The sequence below is a fragment of the Ovis canadensis genome, chromosome 10, assembly GCF_042477335.2.
Source record: "Ovis canadensis isolate MfBH-ARS-UI-01 breed Bighorn chromosome 10, ARS-UI_OviCan_v2, whole genome shotgun sequence".
NCBI classification, from domain to species: Eukaryota; Metazoa; Chordata; class Mammalia; order Artiodactyla; family Bovidae; genus Ovis; species Ovis canadensis.
Genome location: NC_091254.1, coordinates 52,125,719 through 52,141,153, shown reverse-complemented (window position 1 = coordinate 52,141,153; position 15,435 = coordinate 52,125,719).

Below are 15,435 nucleotides of genomic sequence, written 5' to 3'. Positions count from 1 at the left end.
CTTTTCGTCTCCAAGGCAAACCATTCAATATCACAGTTATCAAAGTCTATGTCCCAACCAGTAATGCTGAAGAAACTGAAGTTGAACGGTTTTATGAAAACCTACAAGACCTTTTAGAACAAACACCCAAAAAAGATGTCCTTTTCATTATAGGGGACTGGAATGCAAAAGTAGGGAGTCAAGAAACACCTGGAGTAACAGGCAAATTTGGGCTTGGGATGCGGAATGAAGCAGGGCAAAGACTAATAGAGTTTAGCTAAGAAAATGCACTGGTCATAGCAAACACCCTCTTCCAATACCGTATACTAACACATATATATGGAATTTAGAAAGATGGTAATGATAACCCTCTATGTGAGACAGCAAAAGAGACATAAATGTATAGAACAGCCTTTTGGACTCTGTGGGAGAGGGAGAGGGTGGGATGATTTGGGAGAATGGCATTGAAACATGTATACTGTCAGGTAAGAAACGAATCGCCAGTCTATGTTTGAAAAAGGATTCAGGGTGCTTGCGGCTGGTGCACAGGGATGATCCAGAGAAATGATATGGGGTGGTAGGTGGGGGGAGGGGTTCAGGATTGGGAACTCATGTACGCCAGTGGCTGATTCATGTCAATGTATGGCAAAACCAATACAATATTGTAAAACAAAATAAAGTAAAAATTGAAAAAAAAAAGTGAAAGAGGAAAATGAAAAAGTTGGCTTAAAACTCAACACTCAGAAAACTAAAACCATGGCATCTGGTCTCATCACTTCATGGCAAATAGATGGGGAAATGATGCAAACAGTGACAGATTTTAATTTTGCGGGCTCCAAAATCACTGCAGATGGTGATGAAGCCATTCAAATTAAAGATGCTTACTCCTTGGAGGAAACATTATGACCAACCTAGACATCATATTAAAAAGCAGAGGAATTACTTTGCCAATATAGGTCCATCTAGTCAAAACTATGGTTTTTCCAGTTGTCATGTTTGGGTCTGACAGTTTGACTATAAAGAAAGTTGAGTGCTGAAGAACTGATGCTTTTGAATGGTGGTATTGGAGAAGACTCTTGAGAGTCCCTTGGACTGCAAGGAGATCCAACCAATCCATCCTAAAGGAAATCAGTCCTGAATATTCACTGGAAGGACTGATGTTGAAGGTGAAATTCCAATAGTTTGGCCACCTGATGCAAAGAACTGACTCATTTGAAACTGCCCTGATGCTGGGAAAGATTGAAGGTGGACGGAGAAGGGGACAACAGAGGATGAGATGGTTAGATGGCATCACTGACACAACGGATATGAGTTTGAGGAAATTCTGCAAGTTGGAAACAGACAGGGAAGCCTGGTGTGCTGTAGTGCACGGGGTCACAAAGAGTCAGACAGGGCTGAGCGACTGAACTGATGGAAAGAGTATAAGTGTGCCACTTTTGGAAGAAAAATAAGACTTTAAAGATTAGATAAGAGATCTAAAGTGTGAAAATGTTAGTAGCTAACTCATATGCAGCTCTTTGTTACCCCATGGACTGTAGCTCACCCGGCTCCTCTGTCCAAGGAATTCTCCGGACAATACTTAAGAGGGTAGCCATTCTGTTCTCGATGAGATGAACCTGGTTCTTCTGTATTGCAGGCAGATTATTTACTGTCTGAGTCACCAGGAAAGCAAGTTTTTAAAGAAACTATGTCATAAAATAGTTTCTTAGAATGCAAAGGTAAACACTTTTAGAAAATCAGTGTTTGTACATATAAGAATTAAAACAAAGTCCACTTTATGATTGTAGAATGACATTAATGAGACTTCTGGTTCAACATGGTGGAGAAAAAGGACATGTACCCATCTCCTCTTGTGAAAGTCCCCAAATTTCAACTAACTGTTGAACAACCATTGACAAGAGGACACAGGAACCCAATGAATAAAGATACTCCATTTCCAAAGATGAAGAAGTAGTTTCAGTGATACTGGAGGAGGGGCATAATCTTGATGAAGGCAAACCCTATACTTGCTGGCCAATAAACTGGAGAAAAATAATACCAAAGAACTTCTCTCTCTGTTGTGAAGGTTCTTAACCCTATGTCAGTCTTCTCAGTCTGAGAATATGACAAAAGGACTGGGAATCCCCAGGAAATCTGACCTTGAAGGCCAGTGGGATTTGATTACAGGACTTTTGTAGGACTGGGGAAAACAGAGACTCCAGTCATGGAGGGCACAAACAAAAATTTACAGGCACAAAGACCCAGAGGAAAGGAGCAGTGATCCCATAGGAGACTGAAGCAAAACTACCTACTTGTGTTTGAAGAGCTCCTGTGGAAGCATAGGTCAGCAGAGACTCACCACAGTGAGGGTACTGGGCACAGGGCACTGGCAGCAGAAAGCTGGGAAAATTCCCCTTTGCATGAACCCTTTTGAAGGTCGCCATGAACCCTACCATAGAGCAATCAGGCCAAACAACTATCAGGCACCCACCAGCAGATAGTTGGATTAAACCTTTACTGAGCAAGGTCCTGCCCAGCAGATCAAGACTCAGTTTTTCCCATTTTCATTTCCTGCCATCAGGAAGCTTACAAAAGCTTTTTATACTCCCCCATCAGAGGGAAGACAGAAGAAGCCAGAACCACAGTCCTACAGATGCCAAAGCAAAAATCACATCATAGAAAGTTAATCATGAAAAAAAAAATGTCCTGGAAGAAGGAAAGATAAAACCCTCAAAAAACAACTAAATAAAGAGGAAATAGACAATTTTCCAGGAAAATAAATCAGAATAAAGATAGTAAAGATGACCCAGGATCTCAGGGAAACAATGTAGAAGATGCAAAAAATGTTTACCGCAGACCTACAAGAACTAAGGAACAAGCAAACAGCTGAATAATAGACTAGTAGGACTCAATAGCAGAATAACTGAGGCAGAAGAATGGACAAATGACCTGGAGGACAGGATGATGGAAATCATTGCCACAGAACAGAATGTAGGGAAAATAAAGAATGTAAAGAAGTTAAAGACATCGTAAGAGAGCTCTGGGACAACATTAAACACACTGACATTTGCATAATAGGGGTCTGAGAAGAAGAATAGAGAGATAAAAGACCTGAGAATCTATTCAAAGAGATAACAGCTGAAAACTTCTCTAACATGGGAAAGAAAATAGTCAACCAAGTCCAGGAAGCACAGAGAGTCCCAGGCAGGATAAACCCAAGGAAGAACACACAGGCATATAGTTAGTAATCAAACCAACAAAAATTAAAGACAGAGATAAATGATTAAAAGTAACAAGGGAAAAATGAAAAATACCAAACAAGGGAACTCTCATCAGGCTATTAGCTGATTTCTCAACAGAAACTCCACAAGGCAGAAGAGAACGACATGATATGTTTAATGTGATGAAAGGGAAGAATGTATGACCAAGAATACTCTACCCAGCAAGACCCTCTTTCAGATTTGATGGAGAAATCAAAAGCTTTCCAGACAAGCAAAAGTTAAGAGAATTCAGCACTGCCAAGTCAGCGTTATAGCAAATGATAAAGGAACTTCTGTAGGCAGGAAACACAAGACAAGGGAAAGACCTAAAGAAAATAAACCCAAAACAATTAAGAAAAAGGTAATAGGATCATACATATCAATAACCACTTTAAATGTAACTAGATTAAATGCACCAAACAAACGACATAGACTGACTGGGTTGATGAAAACATGTGCATGTATGCACTTCCACTTACCAAATATCTCTGCTTGATCCCTAAATTGTACTTAATTATTTTACATTGATAGGTTAATCAGGTTCCCATTATGGCTTGGAACTGTAATTATCTTTATTTTTTCTCTGGCTACTGATAGTGAAAACTGATAACATCTTTTGCTATTGTATCAGTATCAGTTCAGTCACTCAGTCATATCCGACTCTTTGCAACCCCATGAACCGCAGCACGCCAGGCCTCCCTGTCCATCGCCAACTCCCAAAGTTTACTCAAATTCATGTCCATTGAGTCGGTGGTGCCATCCAACCATCTCATCCTCTGTCATCCCCTTCTTCTTCTGCCCTCAATCTTTCCCAGGATCAGAGAATGATGCTTCAGCTTTAGCATCAGTCAGAGTTGATTTCCTATAAGATTGACTGATTTGATCTCCTTGCAGTCCACAAGACTCTCAAGAGTCTTCTCCAGGACCACAGTTTGAAACCATCAATCCTTCAGTACTCAGCCTTCTTTCTGTTCCAGCTCTCACATCCACATATAACTACTGGAAAAACCATAGCTTTAACTACATGGACCTTTGTTGCAAAGTGACATCTATATTTTTTAATATGCTGTCTAGGTTGGTCATAGCTTTTCTTCCATGGAGTAAGCATCTTTTAATTTAAAGTCACTGGTTTCAGTGACTTTGGATCACAAGAAAATAAAATCTGCCACTGTTTCCATTTTTTACCCACTTCTTTGCCATAAAATGACAAGTTGAGTTTCAATAAACTTTATTTTTAGAACTGCCAGACATGCCAATGGTGGTTTGTAAGCATAGTAAGGAATCTTCATAATTTTGTATGGACATCTGACTTTTGTTAGAGAAACCAAAGTTTCCCAACCTTTTTAGTGTTTCTGCTGATCTGAACATTGTTGGGAACCAGGCTAGCCATCCCAAAATATTCTTCAATGGCATATTGATTGTTTTGCACTAAAATTACTTAAGAAATGGCCATTACAAGAAGGATCCTCTGATTCTCCTCTCTGTTTCCCTGAAAGCAAAATCTCTCTTGTGAAAGTGCATTTTCTTCATTTTGGAGGCAGGGGGCACCACAAAGATGGAATTATACACAAATCTTACTTTAATTCACTACCCCAAAGCCCAACCCCTATTTAGATTCTTCACTAATTTGGGGAGCTTAATTTGTCCCCTCACAAATTTGTTTTGTTGTTTAAAACTTATAAAAGCTGCCTGATTTAGTCACATCTTAGGTGTCATTTCTGTGAGACTTCCATGAGCACAAATTATCCCCCCTATTATCTGTCTCGTGCCAATTTCATTATGAGTCCAGCCACAAAAACTCAAGAACGGTAGAGGGGAAATTTTTCTTGTTAACTTGATTGTAGCCTTATGTACATTATTTTTTATTATGAATAAGCCTAAATTACATTTCATCAGTTTAAGTAATATGTGTACATATTCCATAAACTGTATTTTAATGTCTTTTTTTAAATTTCTCTCACTTTTTATGTAAGAGAGAGAAATTCTATTTTTTTTTTTTTTGAGTTAACATAACAACATATCTCAAATTGAGTGTCTTAAACAATGGAATTTTTTTTTCCTAATTGTTCTGGAAGCTAGGTATCCAAAATCAAGGTTTGTTGGTTTAGTTTCTCCTGGGATCCCTTTCCTTAGTTTTCAGGCCACTGCCTTCATCCTGTGTCTTCACATGGACTTTTTCTTTGTGTGGAGAATCCTGATAGCTCTCTATATGCCCTAATCTCCAAGGACACTAGTCAGATTAGATTAGAATCTATATTAATCACCTAATTCTCAAAAGGGTTAACTCTTAGTCAATGTTTTAAAGACCCAATCTGAAAAATATTGCTATCTGAAGAATTGAGGGTTAAGTCTTCAACATATGAAATTTGAGAACACAATTTTTCTTGATATAGGAATTTTACAATAACTATTTCTCTTTGATATTGCTTATTCTTCCCACACAAGTTTGTTCTTCATGTTGTTTTTTATCAAATATATCAGGAATTTTTCATTTGGTTTGGTTTTTAATATAGTTCAATTTATCAATTCTTTTTCCCTATAATTTCATATTTTAAGTAATAGTTTTAAATTTTTTTCCACTCAATTTTTAAATGAATTCACTCATATTCAGGTTTTATTCTAGTTCTAATTGATGCAATTATTTACATTTAAATATTTGATCCTTTTGGTGTTTATCCCAGCCTGCAACATAACATACAGTTATCGCTGTGTGGTGACTATCAGTTTTCACAATTCTAGTTATTTTTAAGTCTATCTTCAGCCAGTCATCTGAATGCCAGTTTAATAAATTTTAAATCACAATACAATAGTGATTTCTTTTTCTGGACTTTGTGTTCTATTAATCTGTCTACTCATGTACCAATATCATAAGGAGTGCTTTTTAAAAGTAATAGTCTCAGGTGGAAATTGAGAAATTGAGAAAGTAGCATAAGCCCAACATGACCTTGTCTTTGACTACATTTTCAATATTATTGTTCTTGTTCTGAGTATCTTATAAACCAACAATGGATAAGTATTTGAATTTCTCCTGAATATTGTGCCTATTTATATCCCTGTGTATTTTTTCATTCTTTTCCTTTCTGCCTCTCTTGTAGTATTAGCAAATTCTTCATTCATAGCTCAAATGTTACATGTGGAATACTTTCTAGGTAAGTGATACTTCTTCATGGAATCTGTGCTCCCTGTCCCCTATGAATAGTTTGCTATGACATACAGTATTTTTTCACCTGTGGTCAGTCTTGTGCATATGGATCATATGTAATTTGTTGTTTGCCCAGTGCCTAAATCAGTGTCTATGTGGAGGAGATATTCAATAGATCCATGCTCAATCACTGAAATAAATACTCTTGTGAAATACTACTTTCAGTAGATTTGCAAATTTTCAAGGTTAATATTCACATTCTTCAATTCTAAAGCAGTTTGAATTTGTGTCTTGAGATTTATCCCAAATCTAAGGAATTTCATCTTGTTCCTAGCTGGCTAGTACATCTCAACTTTACCAGTCTGGGTGAGGTGCAATAGATGGGACTCTTGTGAAGTGCCCTCAAAGGTTAAAAACTTATGGCTTACTCTGATCTTTCTTTCCTGGTAAGAAGAACTCTTTCTTTTTTTCTTTTTATTTATTTATTATTATTATTATTTTTACTTTACAATATTGTATTGGTTTTGCCACATATCAACATGAATCTGCCACGGGCGTACATGTGTTCCCAATCCCGAACCCCCCTCTCACCTCCCGCCCCTGCCACACACCATACCACTGGGTCATCCCAGTGTACCAGCCCCAAGCATCCTGTATCCTGCATCGAACCTGGACTGGCGATTCGTTTCATATATGATATTATACATGTTTCAATGCCATTCTCCCAAATCATCCCACCCTCTCCCTCTCCCACAGAGTCCAAAAAGCTGTTCTATACATCTGTGTCTCTTGCTGTCTTGCATACAGGGTTATCATTACCATCTTTCTAGATTCCATATATATGTGTTAGTATACTGTATTGGTGTTTTGTTTTTTTTTTTCTGGCTTATTTCACTCTGTATAATCGGCTCCAGTTTCATCCACCTCATTAGAACTGATTCAAATGTATTCTTTTTAATGGCTGAGTAATACTCCATTGTGTATATGTATCACAGCTTTCTTATTCATTCATCTGCTGATGGACATCTAGGTTGAGTCCATGTCCTGGCTATTATAAACTTCTAGTTAGGGTGTTCCTTCTTGTAGCTAAACAATGCTAGCCTGAGGAAAGGGATGATGGTCCCCTTCTCTTCTCGTGCTCAGGGTTTTTTTTTTGTTTGTTTCATGGTGTTGCTAAAATACTTACATAGATTCCAGAGGTCTTCCAGAGATGCTTTGTTTGTGGATAGCTGTTCAATCATTGATTTGTGAAGTGATAAAGAAGTTGAATTCTCATAGCTCCTCACTTTTCCCCACAACCTGAATTTTATATTATTCTAAAATGATATTAATCTTTTATATAAACTTCAAACTAAATTACATAAAATTACAGTGCTCTCCCCTGCTATAAGAAATGTTCTATATTTAAAAGATCTATGTTAATTAATAAAATATTTCTGCACATTTCTAATCTATTTTGTTGCAGTGAAACCTGTATGAGACTACACAAAATATGACACCTCTGAAGATTCCATGTTTAACACTGACATTTTTAGAGACATAGTTTTAAGTTTATATTTATCAAGTTCAATTTTTCCCAGAATAAATACATAAGAAAGGCTTAGACTTAAAGTGTATTTTGTAAGAATTATACAGTAAATCCAAACTTTTTCAATTACATAAACGACTCATTTGCTTACAAGACATCTCTAACATGAGGATGATGCACATAACTGCTTTAATAATTTAATTAAAATGTAATTGTTTCAGTTACAAAGTACAAAATGGATATACGAAAGTGTGTATAAAGTTGGAAAAGATAAGTTTCAACTTCACAATCTCTCTGTTGATTTAGGTTTATAAATACAATGATCATATGTAGCAAGGGTATTTTATATTTTTCTGTTAGGGTTATATTTTTCTTTTATTAACATAAAAGGACACGCTTTCATAAATACTAACTATATGGATGGCTATAGCATGACCAGCTAATTATTAAGAAATTTCAGTCTAGGAAAAAAAGTCATAGTAATAAATACTGAGAAATTTCGGAATTTTAAAGAAATAATTCTCTTCTCAAAAATACTTATCAGTTCAGTCAGTCAGTCAGTTCAGTCGCTCAGTCCTGTCCAACTCTCTGACTCCATGAATCGCAGCACGCCAGGCCTCCCTGTCCATCACCAACTCCCCAAGTTCACTCAGACTCACATCCATCGAGTCAGTGATGCCATCCAGCCATCTCATCCCCTGTCGTCCTCTTCTCCTCTTGCATCCAATCCCTCCCAGAATCAGAGTCTTTTCCAATGAGTCAACTCTTTGCATGAGGTGGCCAAAGTACTGGAGTTTCAGCTTCAGCATCATTCCTTCCAAACAAATCCTAGGGCTGATCTCCTTCAGAATGGACTGGCTGGACCTCCTTGCAGTCCAAGGGACGCTCAAGAGTCTTCTCCAACACCACAGATCAAAAGCATCAATTCTTCAGTGCTCAGCTTTCTTCACAGTCCAACTCTCACATCCATACATGACTACTGGAAAAACCATAGCCTTGATTAGACAGACCTTTGTTGGCAAAGTCATGTCTCTGCTTTTGAATATGCTATCTAATTTGGTCATAACTTTCCTTCCAAGGAGTAAGCATCTTTTAATTTCATGGCTGCAATCACCATCTGCAGTGATTTTGGAGCCCAAAAAAAGAAAGTCTGACACTGTTTCCACTGTTTCCCCATCTATTTCCCATGAAGTGATGGAACTAGATGCCATGTTCTTTGTTTTCTGAATGTTGAGCTTTAAGCCAACTTTTTCACACTCCACTTTCACTTTCATCAAGAGGCTTTTTAGTTCCTCTTCACTTTCTGCCATAAGGGTGGTGTCTTCTGCATATCTGAGGTGATTGATATTTCCCCCAGCAATCTTGATTCCAGCTTGTGTTTCTTCCAGTCCAGCGTTTCTCATGATGTACTCTGCATAGAAGGTAAATAAGCAGGGTGACAATATACAGCCTTGACATACTCCTTTTCCTATTTGGAACCAGTCTGTTGTTCCATGTCCAGTTCTAACTGTTGCTTCCTGACCTACATATAGGTTCCTCAAGAGGCAGTTCAGATGATCTGGTATTCCTATCTCTTTCAGAATTTTCCACAGTTTATTGTGTTCCACACAGTCAAAGGCTTTGGCATAGTCAATAAAGCATAAATAGACGTTTTTCTAGAACTCTCTTGCTTATAAATATCATTAAATTTAGTTTTGAAGTTTTTTTTACCATCACAAATAAAGTTTTTAAAAGTAACTAATCATTTATCAGTGAGTTAGAACTCATGTGGAACTATATGTGGTATATGCTTAGTCACTCAACCGTGTTCTATCCTCTGCAACCATATACTTTGTCTTAAAGACAAGTGTGCAGATTAAGAAATAAACAATAATGCCAGGAAACTGACGTGAGAAATTAAAGAGAATTAATAAACAAGATTTATTTTGAATGCACAAACAGAAAAACTAGAAACTAACAGACTTCTACACTGCTGAATAGAGTTTTCTAAGCTCTTTACTACATTTGGTATAGTAACCTCCATCAAGAAGCAAATTGACTTTCCTTTTACAGACCATTACCAGCCATAATTCAACCAGTGGGACTTGAGAGAGAATACTTCTAGAATAGTCTCTGAATCCTGACTTTGATATCTGTCGATATTTTAGAAGATGTGAACAAAAAGTTACCATACTTCACACTTATTTCTTGCTTATCTGTGAGTCATCTTAATTTAAAAAAGTAATCCCCCCCAAAATAAAGTTACTATCTTGGGATAAAAATTAATTTGCAAAAAAATGAAGGTGTACTTCAAATTTTTCTGCACTGAAATAATCTTTAAATACTTTTTTCAAAATATCATTATTGTGGAAAAACTTCCACAATCAAAATATTATTTTAAAGACAAACTGTCTGTAGGATCTAAAAATAAGTTTAATTTTGAAATAAAGGTTTCGATAAATTGTACTTACTGAAGGAAGTTAGCAATGTAAGTGTAAAAATGAAAACATGTGAGAATCAAGCTCTGTTTATAATACATTATTAAAATATTTTGATTTTTAACAATTTATGTAAGGAAATTAAAAGTTACTATAATATTATTTACTTGTTAACTTATGAAATTATGTCTCCAACCTTGATATTTCCATTGTGAATCAAACTCATATATCAAACCATTCGCTTTGGTGTCACTATTTCCATGTCAATGTATATGTATGTGAAAGTTGCTCAGTTATGTCCAACTCTTTGAAACCTCATGGACTATACAGTCCATGGAATTCTCTAGGTTAGAATACTGAAGTGGGTAGCCTTTCCCTTCTTCAGGGGATCTTTTAACTCAGGGATCAAAACCAGGTCTTCCGCATTGCAGGCAAATTCTTTACCAGCTGAACCATAGGAGAAGACCTTGCATGTCAATCAATAGACAGTTCAAATTTAACTCAACTGTGGCAGTAGCCTTGACCTCCTCAGTACTCGTATATTCACATATACTGTGTATCTCCCAATCTCTGTCTGAATCTGCTTGCTGAACTTGAAAACTTAGGAGTCATTCCTTGACTTTTACCACTCATCAAATCCACTTAGTGCTCTTAATAGTTCAAAGTCATACTTTTCAGAATCTCTACTATAAACCCAGACCTAGACAATTAATATTAACCTGAATTATTATAATTGTCTTAAGACAAATAAAATATTCCAATTTTTATTATTCCAGTAATTAAATTTTACAGTAAAGATTATCTCAATTCATTTTCTTCAATAAGAAGTCTATTTTCATCCAGTTGAAGTGATTCTTTAAAAAAAGAATTGATCTATGACAGTCCTAAGATGAAAACTACCACTATCTTCCTATTGCTTTAAGAAAAAGTTTGTGCTCTTACTCCATATGTCTCTCAACTTACCTTTATTCCTCATTCAATAAGTTGCAGTAATATTTGTCTTCCAATATATAAAAATGTTTCTCACATTGCTCATGTGCGCACTCATTAACTCTGATGAAACCTAGGTAAGTATATCTGCCCACAGCTAACTCCTTTCAGCCATCCATGTCTCAGTTCAAATGTCGTTTTCTCAGTGAGGCCTTTCAGAAACACCTAATTTAAGTCAATTTTCTCTGCCTTGTCACATGTCAGTCAATTACTCTTTAATTTTCTTCATAGCATTTTTCATAGTCTATAATATTTTGTTTAATGTGCATTTTCAATTGAATTTTACCTCTATGTTCCTTTTGCAAGATGAGTCAAAGGATTAGTATCAAATATAATGAATGTAGAAACATTGGCTGGTATACAAAAGGTGATTTTTATTTTTTATTTAAATAAATTAATGAATATTTGCTATTTTATGAATATTTTCTTAATGTTGAGTATACAAGTAGGGGACTTGTGCCTTTTTTTAAATCAAATTATTGAGTAATACTAAGGTAAACCAGAAAAGAAAAAGAGAGAGAGAGAAAGAAAAAGCTTCCATTTCTATTGTAAACAGTTTATCAATTCAGATGTGGTGGGATCACATAGATGGAGGTTTTGAAACTGGACTTGACCAATAAGAAAAAGAGGGAGATTGTAGTGTTCTTAATAAAAAAATTATGCCATCAGTCCCCAAACTCATCAAGCTGTATATGCTAAATATGTAAAACTTTCTACAGGTCTGCCATACCTCAAAAAAGTAGTTTAAAAAATGGAAGGAAACTATGAAGTCAAGAATGTATATAAAATAAAAAAAGCTTTAAGGAAAAAAATAATTTGGAAACTAATTAAGAATGTTTTACTGAGAAAGATGAGTAAAAATAATCCTATATCTGGATGACAGATAAATAGTGATTTCATAATATTATTAATAACAGAGGAATTAAGGGATTATCCATGGATAGTCTGGAGAAGGAAATGGCAACCCACTCCAGTATTCTTCCCTGGAGAATCCCAGGGATGGAGGAGCCTGGCGGGCTGTACTCTATGGGGTCACATGGAGTTGGACACAACTGAAGCGACTTAGCAGCAGCAGCAGCAGCTATGGATAATCTCTAAAGCTAATTTTATCAGTTGGTATCAACTAACTCCTGGTAGCTCAGCTGATAAATAATCCATCTGCAATGTAGGAGACTCCTGTTCGATTTCTGGATTTGGGAAGATCCCCTGGAGGAGGGCATGGAAACCCACTCCAGTATTGTTGCCTGGAGAATCCTCATGGACAGAGGAGGCTGGCAGGCTACAGTCCATGGGATCATAAAGAGTTAAACATAACTGAGCACAGCACACAGCACAACTCTCTTATTCTGAAAGTAAAACCACTGAGGAGATTTGAGTTTCATACACCTTCTTCCTTACCAAGTATTTCTAAAGCAACAAAAATAAGTGAAAGATATATTGCATAGGAAAATCATATAATCCAAATTTTCTACTCTCTAGTGAGACATTTTCCTGCAAGAACTATAAAGTCAGTTACTAGAAGTGACCTACCATTTTCTAGATGCTGCTTTGCCAAAAGTTTAACTTGCATTTTAGGTTCAAAGGATTTATGGGCAAAAGACACCATTTGCTACTCAAATGAACGTTTACCTCAATTTTAATAGACAATTATCAGAAAGCAAGAAATAGACGTGAGAGAGGAGTAGAAAAGTAAAAGTATATACATCACCAAATTGGGCTGACAGACACCTACATACAGTCTCGAAGAGCTCTGGGAACTCCCAAAAACATTGATCTGGAGTCCCAACTGGGAAAATCCCAGGAATTGTGTCCACTCCATGGGTGAGATTTCAAATTGCAATTAGGAGGAGTTTTGTTTATAAAACCAGGTTGCAAACTGATACCAACAATTTGCATGCAAGTGTGCCGTCCTGCATTTTGCCAACAATGCTGTTTGTTTTACCTTGTGTGTCAAAATTTTTTAGACTCCAGGGAATTGGCAGATTCCCAAGGCTAAAGAATTCCATGACTCACTCCTTTCTCTTATCTTGAGTGCACCAGGCTATCTAGCTGCAGTGTAGGAACAGGCATGTTCATGAAAGAATTGGTCAGAGGTCTAATATTGTCTCTGAAGCCTGACCCAGACTACTTATATCTTAATTTTCCTAACAGATGCAGAACAGTTTAAGATCAAGGTTTTAAACTTTTGTAAATGTCAATTGCCTTGTGTAGAAATAAAAAAAAAACTGAAACAGGAGAAATGTTATTAAAAATGATGATAACAAATATTTTTCTTTCTTTAAGATTTTTATTTTAACATCATATCAGACACAGAAATGTTTTAAGAATAATACAAAGAATTCCAACTTCCTTTTCACTCAGCTTTTGCAAATGTTAACCTTTAACATTTTTTGTTTCATTATTCTTTCTCTGCATATTTTTGAAATATTTGAGATTTAAAAAATCACTGCACTTTATTCCTAAAGATTTCAGTATGTATTTCCTAAAAAAAAAAAAAAAAACTGGCAGAACCACAGAACAAATATAGAAATGGTATTATATTATCTAATCTATGGGATTTATTCAGTTTTCTATTTTCTCAGAAATGTTGGAGTAAATGAAAATTCTGTATTACACAACATCTCAACAGTTCAGTTCAGTGGATTGCAGCATGTGAGGCCTCCCTGTCCATCACCAACCCCCGGAGTTTACTCAAACTCGCGTCCATTGAGTCAGTGATGCCATCCATCTCATCCTCTGTTGTCCCTTCCTCCTACCTTCAATCTTTCCCAGCATCAGGGTCCTTTCAAATGAGTTGCTTCTTTGCATCAGGTGGCCAAAGTATTGGCGTTTCAGCTTCAGCATGAGTCCTTCCAACGAATATTCAGGACTGATTTCCTCCAGGATGGACTGGTTGGATCTCCTCCCAGTCCAATGGACTCTCAAGAGTCTTCTCCACCATCACAGTTCAGAAGCATCAATTCTTCGGCACTCAGCTTTCTTTATAGCCCAACTCTCACATCCATGCATGACTACTGGAAAAACCATCTCAACAGTATCCTTTATTAAACAGCGATCTCTCTGTTTTTCTTTTTTCTTATGAAATTGATAATTTTCAGAGTACAGATCAATTATCATGTGGAATGTTTCTCAATGTGGGTTTGTATAATGTTTCCCCAAGAGGAAATTTTTCATACATTTAAAAACATGACAGCAAAACAGAAAAGATATCGTGTTCTCAGTGTGTTATATCAGAAGGCACATTATGTCAATTTCTTCCGATTGTAAAGAATATAAGTAGATCCCCTGAAACCATGTAAATAACCCATTACTCATCAAACATTTATTCACTAGTTTTATCAAGTGTTAGTTCTTGTTTGAATTGTTATTACGAACATTGCCATATAGTCATATATTCTAAATTTATATGATGGTTCATAGTTTAAGGAACAGCATTACTTTCTCCTTTACTTATTTATATCAAACATGTATTCATTGATTCTTATTTTATTTAGTGGGTTGTAGTATATGGTATGCATTGTGTTAAAAAATAAATTTCTGTAAACTTCTGTGTGAAGACTCCCAGTCTATGGTATTTTATTATGGCAATTTGATCTGATTAGTATAATTTATTTATGTAAGTTAATATAAGTTGGGCTCTTTTTTTTTCCCAAAAAACATTGAGATTAGGACTTAGGAATTTCCTGATTACTTTTATAGTAGACCACTTTCTTCTTGTCTCTAATGCCAAGTGTGACACTGTATTTCATAATTCATTCTTGTTTCAATTTCTTGCCTTTTAGCTTCCCTGGAATATTTGGCTAAGTTTTTATACTTAGTTTCCTTCTTAGAGTACAGGCAAGGTTCTCAGGCCTATGTCACCCTTCATCCTTCTTATGATTTATCCTTCTTTAGGAAATAGATTATAGTGAATCTGCAAGTTTATAAGATTTTTCTTTTCCTATATATGCAAAAATATTCTTGTTCTCATAGGAAAAATAAGTCATTTTATTCAGTTATTTGTCCAAAGTCAGATAGTTATTAAATTAAGTTAGAATAAACCTTAGTGTTTCTTTACATCAAGTCCTGTACATTTTTCTTATACCACAGTTTCCTTTTCTTATACCACAAAGTAGAATGTTGTTATTTGGAGAAAACGTT